The sequence below is a fragment of the Mesocricetus auratus genome, unplaced genomic scaffold, assembly GCF_017639785.1.
Source record: "Mesocricetus auratus isolate SY011 unplaced genomic scaffold, BCM_Maur_2.0 Super-Scaffold_100038, whole genome shotgun sequence".
In the NCBI taxonomy this organism is placed as follows: domain Eukaryota; kingdom Metazoa; phylum Chordata; class Mammalia; order Rodentia; family Cricetidae; genus Mesocricetus; species Mesocricetus auratus.
Genome location: NW_024429216.1, coordinates 5,830,284 through 5,846,551, shown reverse-complemented (window position 1 = coordinate 5,846,551; position 16,268 = coordinate 5,830,284).

Below are 16,268 nucleotides of genomic sequence, written 5' to 3'. Positions count from 1 at the left end.
TTGTATGGCACTCTCGATACCAAACTAGGCTGAAATGTTAGAAGAAATGACAAGAAATGATACAGAACATGCATGCTCAGTATTTCTTGCTGCTTTAAAAGATGTCTTTTACGAGACATTAATTCAGAATAGATTTAGCCAGGCCAGTAGTGATATTATATTGCTTTTATTAGGAGCTGCAGACAGACATGGCCCGTGCCTCAGGAGGCAGAGACAGGTGGATCTCTGTAAGTTTGAGGCCAGCCTGGTCGTCATAGTGGATTCTAGTACAGCCAGGGCTACATAATGAGATCCTATCTCAGGCAGAGATAGAGATGCTATTTCTGACTGCAAGTGTTTGGTCTTCTTAACTGAAACCTATGAACTGACTTAAAGAAGAGCTTGGATAAAACCCAAGACAACAGCCCATGCTTACAAAGGTAAGTAGGTATGCAAAAAAAAAAAACTGGAATTTTTGTGTGCTTTCCCTATACAAGTTTATTCTAAAAGTAGTCTCATTCATTTGAGTGTTTGTTAGAGTCCAATTATTATTGTTATTTGGGGTATATCTATGAACAATCTTAGCATGAATTGGTGAAATAAAAATAGAATATGTTAAATATAATTGTATCAGGTATGGTGGCATACCTATAGTCCTAGTACTAGCTGGTAAAGGGACCTGAAGCATGAGGATTTAAGGTTCTAGGTCATACAGGACTAAATAGTAAATTCTGGACAATTCTAGACTATGTAAAGAGATCCAGTCTCCAAAAGGTGGTAAAGAATCAATTGATCATTAAAAAAGAGATGAAGTCTATTAAGAAGAATCTGGTGGTGGTGGTGCATACCTTTAATCCCATTAGGCCTTCAAGACCAGCACTCAGGATTCGAGGTCAGTCTGGTCTACACAGTGATTTCAAGACAGCCTCCAAAGCGACAGAGAATCCCTGTCTCAAAAAATCAAAATTAGATTTTGGCCCAGATTAGAAAATCTAAAGTTTATGGAAAGAACATTCCAGGAAGGTTTTCCTATGTTGATTATATTAACATTTCTATTTTCCCATCTAAATTCTCAAATGCTGAACTTCAGAAAAAAATATGTCTCATATTCACATAACAGGACGTCAGTGTATTTTAGGAACTAGAGTGTCTTAGAATTCTAGGCAAGGGAATGATAAGATAGAAGGTCAGGGAGGTAACTAAGGGCTGTGTCTTACAAAACTTTGTAAGCATTTTTTTTTTTACTTTATTCTGAATGAAATGGGTGGCTGTTGGAGGGTTTTGAGCAAAAAGCATGATGTGATGTGTAGCCTTTAAAGAGAAAAATCTGCTGATGGCCTAGAGCAGTAGTTCTCAACCTGCAACCTTTTAATACAGTTCCTCATATTGTGGTGACCCCAACCATAAAATTATTTCATTGCTACTTCATAGCTATAATTTTGCTACTGTTATGAATCGTAGTGTAAACATTTGACATGCAGGATATCTGAATATGTGATCCCTGTGGGGGGTCACAACCCACAGGCTGAGAGCCACTGGCCTAGACTATGATTGTTGCTATTGGTATAGTGAGAAGTTGTTTTCTTCTATGTTAAGTGAACACAAAACAAGTTTTATTTTATGGTCAGGGGTTATGTGTGAGAAAGTCCTAGGTGAATTGAACTCAGGTTTTGATGTTTTGGCAATTAGATAGGTGGTGTATACTATCAAATAAGACCGGGTGGCACACACCTTTAATGCCAGCATTTGGGGTCAGAGGCAGGTAGATCTCTGTGAGCTTGTGGCCACCTGGTCTACAGAGCAAGTTCTAGGACAGTAAGAGCAGTTACACAGAGAAGCCTTGTGTTGAAAAAAGATGGAAGAAGCTGCAGTTCCGACACAGGAAAACAGAGTTCATTTTGGACATATTTAAACATTTATAAATTATTATTCATATGTGTGTGTCTTTGTGTCTTCCATGTGTGGAAGTGTGCCTGAAGGGAATGTTAGATCCCCTGGAGCTGTACAGGTGGTTGTGAGTCATCTGATGTATGTGCTGGGAACTAAACTTGGGCACTAAAGAATACTAAACACTCTTAACCACTAAGCAGTGTCTCCAGTTGCAAGGGGCTGTTAATCTTGAGATGGCTTTTAGACATCAAATGAAAATACTGACGATACAGTTGGACCTATAGCAGCTTGTATTACCCCAGACTGAATATTAATAGTTATTAGTTATACAGATTTAGAACTCTGAAGTAGAATTGCATCATTAGGGACTTGATGTAAAGAATAAGGTCTGAACTGTGTAGTATCCAACATTGAGATTAAGAAAAGGACAGCAGCCGGGCGTTGTTGGCGCACGCCTTTAATCCCAGCACTCGGGAGGCAGAGGCAGGCGGATCTCTGTGAGTTCGAGACCAGCCTGGACTACCAAGCGAGTTCCAGGACAGCCTCCAAAGCCACAGAGAAACCCTGTCTCGAGAAAAAAACAAACAAACAAAAAAAAAGAAAAAAAAAAAGAAAAGGACAGCAAAGGAGCTAAAATGGGGGATGAAAGAGATAAGACGAAAACAAAGACTAGAATTCCAGAAGCTAGATTAAAGTGAATAGGATAATCAATGGGAACAGACTATTGGCAGATTAAATAATGAGACTTGAAAAGTGTAACTTGACATTGTTGCATAACTTAGAGAAAGATAGAGATTTATTGTTTTGAGGTGAGCATAAAAGACAGAAAAGAGAATATAATAGGATACAATGGATACATATACATCATTTAGGGAACAACCAGCATAAAGTAACTGCCACACTGGGCAGTACTTGGCTGTCTCAAGACTTACAGTGACACCAAAGCTTTCTCCCAAGATCCTGGAATTCACCAACCAGGCCTTAAAGAAATTTAAAGATGCATTTGGGACCACAGAGAAGCTATGTAAAAGCCAAGCCAGGTTCTTTAAATGTTAGAAAGAGAAAAGGAGGGAGATTGTCAAGTATCCAGACAATGGTGGCCTACATAGTAAAGACTGGATAAGGCAGGAGATCACTCATATTCCAGGTGGGTCCTGTATATGAGTGAACTGGTGAGTTGGCTAAAAGGGCTACTGATTGTTTATTTAAAAGGTTTATTTGTGCGTGGAGCTACATGTGGATTCACCAAAAGATTAACGTAAAGAACACTGGGTACTTAACTCTCTACTACTCTCTAGCTACCTTTTTGAAATAGTCTTTCTTCCTGAACCTGGGTCTTCCTCTTCTTCACAAGACTGGAATCCAGCCATTCCTAGTGACCCTCCTATGCCACCAACACCCTTCTTAGAGTTGCAGGCTGATGCAGGACACTGGTCTTTACTCAGGCTCTTATGATTACTCAGCAAGAGCTCTTGACATATGAGCCATCTCTCCAGTACCTAGGCTGCCATTTTGCGGGTCACATTGTCCCTAGGTTACTAGTCTCTTGATCACTGATCTGTGGTTAGACTTGTTGCCTTTGAGGAATTGTCTTCTGTCTGGACCTCTTCTAAGTCCAAACCTGGTGTCTAGTGAGGCCTAGTATCTAGTGAGGTTTACTTGGGCATAAGAAGATATCTCTTTCAGAAAGTTGCTGTCAGCGGGAGGAAGCCACTCATTGAACTCATATGGGAACCCCCGCCTGTAAAGAAAAAAGTCACACCTGGCTACATAGGCAAAGAAAAGTATCTCCTGAGTTGGTGAAGTTCTGTCTTGATCACAAAAGCCCCATTTGTTCACCTAGGTAGTTCCTCAGGCTTTAGGGCTGTGCTTTGGTACATAATCCCCCCACAAGCATAACAGAGCACTGACAGGTGCATAGGCAGCCCTGTTCTCGAGATTCCCCAGGGGAAAAGTAGACCTAATTCCTATGGTGCTCACTGGGCTACTTATTATAGTTGGACTTTTTGTCAGGACCATCAGCTCCCCAATGATGACATGGAGATATTATTAATTATAAAAACTCAGCTGATATCTTAGGCTTGTTTCTAACTAGCTCTTATATCTTAACCAATATCTTTTAATCTACATTCTTTTACATGGCTTGGCTACTTTTACTCTGTATTACCCCTGCTTCTTCCTCTGAGTCTCCTGGCATCTCCGCACTTTTCCCCAGCATCCCCTGTGACTGGAAATTGTGCCTAGTTTTTGGCCATTCCACTTTTTATTAAACCAATCAGAGTGACACATCTTCACGGTGTTCAAAAAGATTATTCCACAACAGCTCAAGCCTTTTCTTTTAGTTACTTGGCCCATCTCAACTTCTTTGACCCTAAGGTCATCTACCTAGACCAGCTGTCCCATCCCTGCATTGTGCATGAGGGAATAATTGGTTCTGCAAAGTCTCATAAAATATCCCTAAGCAACCATGGTGGTCACTGTGATACAGACTCCAGGCAATGTGTAGTTCTGACAGCTAGGCTGTAAACCAGCACCAACTAGGGGAGCAACTGGCAAATATTAGATACTTGGTTCTTAGAATTTTCCTAAAGATCTAAACAATCCTATTTGGGTCATTATTGCCATCTTAGTGGTAGCCATATTTCATGGTGTGGGGTGGTGCCCATAAAAGATGGTTTTTCTGTAGCCCCCATCCTGGAGTGGTAGGTTTCAGAAGGAGAAATGGATACAGCCAGATGAATTAGGTAAGGCAGGAATGGTGCTTCTGAGGGATATGAAAATGCTGGTGTTGTCAACTAGAAACTCATTGACCCTAGGTCCAGTGCTTCCCTTCAGTGTTGGCCTGAAACAGACACTGATCTGGGACTCAAAACCCAGGGGCCACAAGTGCTAAGAGTCTTCAAGTAATATTAGTTAATATTAGTACAATGGGACTTCAGGGTACAGAACTGCAACCTCCAGGTCCTTAGCTTCAGGGCACATCCCATGCCCTGAACTCCTCCCATCTCAGCCCCAGCAAGGCAACTGGGACCTGCCCCCAACTCTGGTGGAACCCCCCTGCTCTGGTACAGACTCCAACAGCTGGCCAGCAGGTGAGAGGTCTACACACAGTAAGCACCACCACTGCTACTACCCCACTGGACTCTTCCCACAAAACCCACTCTGTCACCCACCCCTACCTAGCCCTTTTTCCTCCCCTTGGCCAATCATCCTCTATAGTATCAGCAGCCCTTATAGGGACAAGAACCACCTACACCAGTTGGAAGAACAGGTGAATGACTGGTCTTCCAGCTAAACTCCTTCTATCTCCAGGGCCTAAATCAGCTCCAGCAAGGCAGCTGGGCCTTGCCCCCAACTCTGGTGGAACTCCACTGCTCTGGTGCAGTCCCCAGCAGCTGGACTGCTGGCTGCACCGTCACCTCTGCCACCCACTGGACTCTGTTCCCACAAGACCCACTCTGCCACCCAACCACACCTACCTCAGCATCCTCCCCACAGACAGCCCTCTCTGGCAACATCAGTAAACCCTATAGGCACAAGTGCCACCAACACCAATTGGAAGTACAGCAGCCCCTATAGGCACAGGGACCACATACACCAGTTGAAAGAACAGATGAGTAAGTGCCAGTGTAAGAATACATTCAACAACATAAAAGGCAATATGACATCACCAGAATTCAGTGGTCCTATAACAATAAGACCTGAACATCCCAATGCAGATGAAGCAGAAGAAAACAACTTTAAAAATAACTTTATGAAGATGATAGAGGACCTTAAAGATGAAATGAAAAATTCCCTTAAAGAAATCAAGGAAAAGACAAATGAAAATTTGGAAGAAATCAATAAATTCCATAAGGAAAGTGAAGAAAGCCAAGGGTGGGGGCAAACAAATATGAATGAAACAAAGATTTGAAAATTGAAATAGGCAAAGAAAGCAAAAACAGAGGGATTCTGGAAATGGAAAATCTAGGTAAGCAAACAGGAACTACAGATGCAAGCATCGCCAGGAAAATACAAGAACCGGAAGGAAGAATCTCAGGTGTTGAAGACACTATAAAGGAGATAGATTCATCTGTCAAAGAAAATGCTAAATCCAAAAAATTCTTAACATAAAACATCCAGGAAGTCTGGAGCACCATGAAGAGACCAAAACTAAGAATAATAGGGATAGAAGAGGGAGAAGAATTTCAACTCAAAGACCCAGAAAATATATTCAGCACAATCATACAAGAAAACTTTCCCAACCTAAAGAAGGACATGCCTATGAAAGTACAAGGAGCTTACAGAACACCAAATAGATTGGACCAGAAAAATCTTTCCTCACCACATAATAATCAAAACACTAAACATAACGAATAAAGAAATAATATTAAGAGCTTCAAAGGAAAAAGCTCAAGTAATATATAGGGCAAACCTGGCACCCATCTTCTATATGGAGACTGTAAAAGCCATAAGGCACTGGACAAACCTTTTGCAGACACTAAGAGAACACAGATGCCAGCCCAGACTGCTATGTCCAGCAAAAATTTCAGTCACTATAGACAAAGAAAATGAGATATTCATGGTAAAAAAACAGATTTAAACAATACTTGTCTACAAAATCAAGCCCTACAGGAAGTACTAGAAGGAAAACTCCAACCCAAGGAAGTTAGCTGCATCCATGAAAATACAGGCAATAGATAATCTCACCCCAGCAAAACCCAAAGAAGGGAAGCATACACACAAACTATCACCACCACCACCAAAACTGAAAAATAACAGGAATTAACAATCACTGATCATTAATATCTCTTAATATCAATGGACTCAATTCACCAAAAAAAAAAGGACTCAGGCTAACAGAATGGATACAAAAATAGGATTCATCCTTTTGCTGTATACAAGAAACACACCTTAACCTCAAAGAATCAATGAAACAAAGAGTTGATTCTTTGAGAAGATCAACAAGATAGATAAACCTTTATCACCTTTATCTAAACTAACCAAAAGACATAGAATATCCAAATTAACAAAATCAGAAATGATAAAATGGGATACAACAACAAACACTGTACTCCACAAAATTGGAAAATATAAAAGGACAATTTTCTTTTTTTTTTGGTTTTATGAGACAGGGTTTCTCTGTATTGTTTTGGAGGCTGTCGGTCCAGCCCTGCCTCGATCTCGCAGAGATCCGCCTGCCTCTGCCTCCCGAGTGCTGGGATTAAAGGCATGTGCCACCACCGCCCAGCAACAATTTAAATAGATCTATAACCAATAAGGAAATAGAAGCAGTCATTAAAAGTCTCCCAACAACAACAACAAAAAAAAGCCCAGGGCCAGATGGTTTCAGCACATATTGTACCAGAATTTCAAAGAAGAGCTAATAACAAAACTCCTCAAATTGTTCAAATTGTTCCACACAATAGAAATAGAAGGAACATTGCCAAATTCTTTTTATGAAGCTACAGTTACCCTGATACCAAAACCACATGAAGATGCAACACAGAAATAGAATTACATAACACTCACCCTCATGAACTTTGATGCAAAAAATAGTAAAATACTGGCAAACTGAATCCAAGAACACATAAAAAAATAATTCACCATGACTAAGTAGGCTTCATCCCAGAGATGCAGGGTTCAACATATGAAAATCTGTCAATAAAATCTAACAATATAAAGAAACTGAAAGAAAAACACATGATCATCTCACTAAATGCTGATTTTCAAAGTGACTGTACCAGTTTGCACTCCCACAGGCAATGGAGGAGTGTTGCCTTACCACACCTCCTCTCCAACATAAGCTGTCGTCAGTGTTTTCATCTCAGCCATTCTGACAGTTCTAAGATGGTATCTGAGAGTCGTTTTGATTTGCATTCCCCTGTTGACTAAGAATGTTGAGAAATTCCTTAAATGTCTTTTGGCCATTTGAGATTCTTATGAAAATTCTGTTTAGCTCTGTATTCCATTTTTAAAATGGATTATTTGGTATTTTGATGTCTAGTTTCTTGAGTTCTTTATATGTTTTGGAGGTCAGTCCTCTGTCAGATATGGGGTTGGTGAAGATCTTTACCCATTCTGTAGGTAGGCTGGTGGTTTTTTTAAATTTTATTGACAGTGTCCTTTTTGCATTAAAGAAGCTTTTAAGTTTCAGGAGGTTCTATTTATTAATTGTCCATCTAAGTGTATTTGCTACTAGTGTTATATTCAGGAAGTAGTATCCTGTGCCAGTGTGTTCAAGACTACTTCTCACTTCCTGTTCTATGAGGTTCAGTGTAACTGTATTTATGTTAAGGTATTTGATCCACTTGGGAGTTGAGTTTTGTGCACAGCGATAGATGTAGACATATTTGCATTCTTCTACATGTCAACATCCAGTTATGCCAACACCATTTGTTGAAGATGCTTTTGTCATGGAATATCTTGTTTTCTCTGGATATAGTAGTCTGGGATGGCATTCATGGTTTCTTAGTGTTTGAAGAACATCTATCCAGGACCTTTTGTCTTTCAGAGTTTCCACTGAGAAGTCAGGTGTAATTTTGATAGGCCTGCCTTTATATGTTACTTGGCCTTTCTCTTTGCATTTATTAATATTCTTTCTTTATTCTGTATGGTTTGTGTTTTCAATATTTTGTTTTGGTATGGTCTATTTGGTCTTCTGTAGGCTTCTTGTACTTTCATAGGCATGTCTTTCTTTAGGTTGCAAAAGTTTTCTTCTATGATTTTGTTGAGTATGTTTTCTTCACATTTCAGCTGGGCTTCTTTTCTTTCTTCTATATCTATTATTCTTAGATTGGTCTTTTCATGATTTTTCCTTATTTCCTGGACATTTTGTGTTAAGGATTTGTTGGACTTAACAGTTTCTTTGGTCAATGAATCTATTTCCTCTAGTGTATCTTCAACACCTGAGATTCTGTCTTCCATCTCTTGTGTTCTGTTGGTTATGCCTGTTCCTGATAGTTTACCCAGATATTCTTTTCTTTTTTGTTACTTTAATTATATTATTCTTTGTATCAATCCCAGTTCCCTCTCCCTCCCTCTCCCTCCCCTCCTCCTCCCTGGCCCCTAATACCCACTCTATTCCCCAGGGAGGGTGAGGCTCTCCATGGGGGATCTCCAGAGTCTGTCATTTCCTTCAGGGAAGGGACAAGAGTCAAGGCTGAAAGAGCATCCCTCATTGTGGAATGGTTCCCCAAAGTTCATTTGTGTGCCGCGGATAAATACTGATCTACTACCCAAAGCCCCATAGATTACCTAGGTCTCCTCACTGATACCCACATTTAGGGGGTCTGGATCAGTACCATGCTGGCCTCTCAGCCATCAGTCTGGGGTCTAAGATCTCCCTCTTGTTCAGGTCTCTGGGTTTCAGCAGCCCAGTCTTGACCCCTTTGCTGGTGATTCCTCCCTCTCTGTCACTGGGTTCCAGGAGTTCAGTTCAGTGTCTAGCTGTGGGTGTTTGCCTCTGCTTCCATCTGTCACTGGATGGAGGTTCTAGGATGGCATAAATGGTAGTCGTCAAACTCATTACAGGGAGGGGTACTTAAGGTAGTCTCTCCACTATTGCTTAGTTTGCCAGTTGGTGTCATCCTTGTAGATCTCTGGAAATCTCACTAGTGTCAGATCTCTCCTCAAACCTAAAATGGGGCCAGGCGTTGGTGGTGCACGCCTTTAATCCCAGCACTTGGGAGGCAGAGGCAGGCTGATCTCTGTGAGTTTGAGGCCAGCCTGGTCTACAGAGTGAGTTCCAGGACAGCTTCCAAATACAATACAGAGAAACCCTGTCTCGAAAAACCAAACCAAACCTAAAATGACTCCCTCTATTATGGCATCTCTCATCCTGCTCTCCTCTGTTCTTCCCCAGACTCAAACATCCTGCTCCCGCATGTCCTCCTCTCTTCTTCTACCCCTCTCTTTTTCTTGGCTCTGTTTCCCCTCCCCCATGCTCCCAATCTTCTCAGGAGATCTTGCCTCATTCCCCTTGTCTGAGGTACCATGCATATCTCTATTAGGGTCCTTCCTGTTTCCCAGACTCTCTGGCAGTGGGATTGTGTGCTGTCACTCCCCTGATCCATGTCCAAAATCCACATATGAGTGAGTACATACTATGTTTGTCTTTTTGTGACTGGGTTACCTCACTCAGGATGGTTTCTTCTAGTGCCATTCATTTGCCTGCAAATTTCAAGATTCCATTTCTTTCCTCTTAATAGTACTTCATTATGTAAATGTACTACATTTTCTCTATCCACTCTTCAGTTGAGGGACATCTAGGTTGATTCTAGGTTATGGCTATAAATAGTGCTGCTATGAATAGATGCCCTTGTTGTATGAATGTGCATCTTTTGGATATATGCCTAAGAGTGGAATTGCTGGGTCTTGTGGTAGACTGATTCCCATTTTCCTGAGGAATCTCCATACTGATTTCCAAAGTGGCTGTTCAAGCCTGTACTCCTACCAGCAGTGGAGGAGTGTTCCCCTTTCTCCACATCCTCTCCAGCATGAACTGTCTTTGGTGTTTTTGATTTTAGCCATTCTGACAGGAGTGAGAGGTATCTCAGAATTGTTTTGATTTGTATTTCCCTGATGGCTAAGGATGTTGAGCACTTTAAGTGTCTCTCAGCCTTTTTAGACTCCTTTATTGAGAATTCACTATTTAGTTCTGTAGACCACTTTTTAATAGGATCCTTTGGTGTTTTGGAGACTTGCTTTTTGAGCTGTTTGTAAATTTTGGAGATCAGTCCTCTGTCAGATATGGGGTTAGTGAATATTTTTTCCCATTCTGTGGGGTGCCTTTTTGTCTTGTTGACTGTGTCCTTTGCCTTACAGAAGCTTCTCAGTTTCAGGAGGTCCCATTTGTTAATTGTCGATGTCAGTGTCTGTGCTACTGGTGTTATGTTCAGGAAGTGGTCTCCTGTACCACTGTACCAATTAGCTCAAGAGTACCTCCCACTTTCTCTTTTAAGAGGTTCAGCATGGCTGGATTTATGTTGAGGTCTTTGATCCATTTGGACTTAAGTTTTGAACATGGCTCTAGACATGGATCTATCTGCAGTCTTCTGCATGCCAATATCCAGTTATGCCAGCACCATTTGTTGAAGATGCTTTCTTTTTTCCATTGTATAGTTTTAGCTTCTTTGTCAAAATCAAGTGTTCATATGTGTGTGAATTAATATCAGGGTTTTCAATTCGATTCCATTGTTCTACCTGTCTATTTTTGTGCCAATACCAAGCTGTTTTCAGTACTATAGCTCTATAATAGAGCTTGAAGTCAGGAATGATGATGCTTCCTGAAGTTGCTTTGTTGGACAGGGTTGTTTTGGCTACCCTGGGTCTTTTGTTTTTCCATATAAAGTTGATTATTGTTCTTTCAAGGTCTGTGAAGAATTGTGTGGGTATTTTGATAGGGATTGCATTGAATCTGTAGATTGCTTTTGGCAAGATTGCCATTTTTACTATGTTGATCCTACCTATCCAAGATCATGGGAGATCTTTCCATTTTCTGGTGTCTTCTTTAATTTCTTTCTTTATAGACTCAATGTTCTTGTGATGCAGGTCTTTTACTTGCTTGGTAAGTGTTACCCCAAGATATTTTATGTTGTTTGTGGCTATTGTAAAGGGTGATGTTTCTCTGATTTCTTTCTCAGCCCTTTTATCATCTGTATATAGTAGGGCTACTGATTTTCTTGAGTTGATCTTGTTTCTTGCCACTTTGCTGAAGGTATTTATCAGCTGTAGGAGTTCCCTGATAGAGTTTTTTTGGTCACTTATGTAAACTATCATATTATCTGCAAATAGTGAAAATTTGACCTGTTCCTTTCCTATTTGTATCCCCTTGATCTTCTGTTGTCTTACTGCTCTGGCTAGAACTTCAAGTACAATATTGAAGAGATATGGAGAGAGTGGACAGCCTTGTCTTGTTCCTGATTTTAGAGGAATTGGGTTGAGTTTCTCTCCCTTTAGTTTGATATTGGCTGTTGGTTTGTTGTATATAGCTTTTATTATGTTGAGGTAAGTTCCTGTTGTCCTAGATCTCTCCAAGGTCTTTATTATGAAGGGGTGTTGGATTTTGTCAAAGGCTTTTCCAGCATCTGGTGAGATGATCATGTGATTTTTGTTTCTCAGCTTGTTTATATGGTGGATTACATTGATGGATTTTAGTATGTTGAACCATCCCTGCATCCTTGACATGAAACCTATTTGATCATGGATGATTTTTCTGATGTGTTCTTGGATCTGATTTGCCAGTATTTTATTGAGTATTTTTGCATCAATGTTCATGTGGAATATTGGTCTAACATTCTCTTTCTTAGTTGTGTCTTTTTGTGGTTTGGGTATCAAGGTTATTGAAGCCTCATAAAAAAGAGTTTGACAAAGACCCTCTGCTTCTATTGTGTGGAATACTTTGAGGAGAATTGGTATAAGCTGATCTTTGAATATCTGGTAGAATTCTGCACTGAAGCCATCTATACCTGGACTACTTTTGGTTGGGAGACTTTTGATGACTGCTTCATTAGGGGTTATAGGCCTATTTAAATTGTTTATCTGTTCTATATTTAATTTTGGCAAGTGATATCTATCCAGAAAATTGTCCATTTCTGGAATTTTGTGGAGTACAGCTTTTAAAAGTATGACCTGATGATTCTCTGGATTTCCTCAGTATCCATTTTTATGTCCCCCTTTTCATTTTTGATTTTGTTAATTTGCATGCTCACTTTCTGCCATTTGGTTAGTTTGGATAAAGGTTTGCCTATCTTGTTGATTTTCTCAAAGAACCAATTCTTCGTTACATTGATTCTTTGTATTGTTTTCTAGTTTCTACTTTATTGATTTCAGTCCTCACTTTGATTATTTCCTGGCATGTACTCCTATGGGGTGAGCTTGCTTCTTTTTATTCTAGAGCTTTCAGTTGTGCTGTTAATTCTCTAGTGTGACTGTTCTCCAGTTTCTTCATGTGGACACTTAGTGCTATGAATTTTCCTCTTAGCACTGCTTTCAAAGTGTCCCATAAGTTTGGGTATGTTGTGTCTTCATTCTCATTGAATTCTAGGAAGTCTTTAATTTCTTTTTATTTCTTCCTTGACCCAGTAGTGGTGCAATTACACATTATTGAATTTCCATGAGTTTGTAGGGTTTCTGCAACTTGTGTTGCTGTTGAATCCTAACTTTAAAGCATGTTGGTCTGATAAGATACATGGAGTTATTCCAATTTTTTGTACCCATCGGGGATTGCTATGTTGCCAAGTGTGTGGTCAATTTTTGAGAAGGTTCCACATGGCTCTGAGAAGAATGTATATTCTTTTTTATTTGGATGGAATGTTCTATAGATATCTGTTAATCCCACTTGGGTCATAACTTCTATTACTTCCTTTGGTTCTTTGTTAATTTTCTGTCTGGTAGTCCTGTCTAGTGGTGAGAGTGGGGTGTTGAAGTGTTCCACTCTAGGTGTGGTTTGAGTTTTAGTAATGTTTCTTTTATGACTGTGGATGCCTTTGTATTTGGGGCATAGATGTTCAGGATAGACATTTCATCTTGGTGGATTTTCCTGTGATGAGTATGAAATGACTTCCATCTCTTTTGATTGATTTCAGTTTAAACTCTAATTTGTTAGATATTAGGATTGCTACCCCTGCTTGTTTCTTCAGTCCATTTGATTAGAAAACCTTTTCACAACCTTTAACTCTGAGGTAATGCCTGTCTTTGAAGCTGAGGTGTGTTTCTTGTATGCAGAAGGATGATTCTGTCTTTGAATCCATTCTGTTAGCCTGTGTCTTTTTATGTGCGAGTTAAGGCAATTAATATTGAGGGATATTAATGACCATTGATTGCTCATTCTTGTTTGTTTTGGAATGGTTGTTTTTGTTGGAATTGTGTGTGGATTTCCACCCCTTTTTTCTTTTGACTGTGGGTAAAGTGGGACTATCTATTGCTTATTTTTTTTTTTTGGTCATAGTTAACTTACTTGGATTGGAGTTTTCCTTCAGAATTTTCTGTAGGGCTGGGTTAGTGGACATGTATAGTTTAAATCTAGTTTTGTCATGGAATATTTCGTTTTCTTCATCTATAGTGACTGAAAGATTTGCTGTGTATAGCAGTCTGAGCTGCCATCCTTCTGGCTTTCAGAGTTTCCATAGAGAAGCCATGTGTAATTCTGATAGGTTTGCCTTTGTATGTTACTTGACCTTTTACCTTAGCTGTTCTTAATGTTCTCTCTTTATTCTATATGTTTTGGGTCTTGATTATTATGTGGCAAAGGGACATTTTTTGTGGTGTTCTGTATGCTTCTTGTACCTTCATTGGCATGCCTTTTTTTTTAGGTCGGGAAAGATTTTGTTGAGTATGTTTTCTGCTCCTTTGCGGTGGTTTTCATCACCTTCTTCTATACCTATTATTCTTAAGTTTGGTCTTTTCACAGTGTCCCATATTTCCTGGATTTGTTGGACTTAAGATTTTCTTTGGTCTATTTCTCCTAGTGTATCTTAAATATCTGAGATTCTCTCTTCCATCTCTTGTATTCTATATGCTTGCATCTGTAGTACCTGACTGTTTGCCCAGATTTTCTATTTCCAGTATTCTGTTTTTTTATTGTCTCTATTTCAGCTTTCAACCCTTGTACTGTTTGAATTGTTTCTTGCAATTTTTGCTTTGTCTTTTCCTCCCTTTCTTGCATTTGTCAGATATTTTGGTTTGTTTTTTCTTCCATCTCCTTAAGGGATTTTCTCATATCCTCTTTGAGGGCCTCTTACATTTTCATGAAGATGTTTTTAAGGTCATTGTCTTCTGCTTCATCTGTGCTGGTGTGGAACCCCTAGTCTCTAGTGGTGTCATATTACTCTTTATGTTGTTGAATGTGTTCTTTTTTTATTTTTCTTATTTTACATATCAATCCCAGTTTCCTCTCCCCCCATCCTCCCATGCCCTGAACCGACCCCCCATCCCATCTCCCATCCACTCCCCAGGGAGGGTGAGGCCTTCCATGAGGGATCATCAAATCTGTCACTTCATTTGTGGCAGGGCCTAGGTCCTTCCCTGTGTATCTAGGCGAAGAGAGTTACCATCCATGGGAAATGGGCTCCGGAAGTCTGTTTGTGCACTAGGGATACATCCTAGTTTCAGTGCCAGAGGCCCCATAGACTTCCCAGTGCTCCTAGCTGACAACCACGTTCAGAGGACCTGGTTTGGTCCTATGTTGGTTCCCCAGCTGTCAGACTTAGGTCCATGAGTTCCCACTTGCTCAGATTAGCTGATTCTGTGCGTTTTCCCAGTGTGGTCTTGACCCCTTTGTTGGTCACTCCTAGCTCTCTGAAATTGGATTCCAGGAGTTTGGATCAGTTCTTGGCTGTAGATCTCTGCTTCTGCTTCCATCAGATACTGGGTAAAGGCTCTAGGATGGCATTTAGGGTAGTCTATATTCTCAATTTAGGGGAAGGACATTTAAGGTAGCCTCTCTACTATGCTTATGGTTCTAGTTGGGGTCATCCTTGTGGATCTCTGTAAAATTCCCTAGTGGCAGATTTCTCTTTAAACCTATGGTGATGTGTCTCTTTTCTTGTAAAATTCCCTAGTGCCAGATTTCTCTTTAAACCTATGGTGATGTGTCTCTTTTCTTGTAAAATTCCCTAGTGCCAGATTTCTCTTTAAACCTATGGTGATGTGTCTCTTTTCTTGCTCCTCTGTGCTCCTCTCCCCACCCATTCTTTCTGATCCCTCATGTTCTCCCCCCCCCTATCTTCTCCCCTCATTTCTCCTACCTCCTTCCCCCTCCCCCATGCTCCCAATTTGTTCAAGGGCTCTTGCCCCATTCTTCTTCACTGGGGGACCATGTATGTCTTTCTTACGGTCCTCCTTGTTTCCTAGCTTCTCTGGTGGTATAGATAATAGGTTGGGAAATCTTTTCTCTATGTCTAATATCCATTGATAAGTGAGGACATACCATGTTTGTCTTTCTGTGACTGGATTACCACACTTATGATTGTTTCTTCTAGTTCCATCCATATGCCTGCAAATTTTTTCTTTATTTTTCCCTCTCCCTCCCCTCTGCCTGCACCCCCCATCATCGCCCTCAGCCTCCCACCCTATTGCTATTTCCTTCCACATAGGGGATATCTAGAGTCTGTCATTTCACTCAGGGCAGAGTCTAGGCACTCCCCTAAGAGTCCACGCTGAGAGAGCATCCCTCTTTGTGTTATGGACACATGATGTCTGTTTGTATGCCAGGCATAAACACTGATCCACTGCCCAGGGCCCCATAGGTTGCCCAGGCCTCCTCACTGACTCTCACATTCAGGGGGTCCGGATCAGTCCCATGCTGGCCTCCCAGCTGTCGGTCTGGGGTCCAAGAGCTCTCCCATGTTCGGGATCTGCTGCCCATTCTTTGCCAATTTGCTCATCGCTCCTCTCTCTCTGTTATTGGGTTCCTTGGG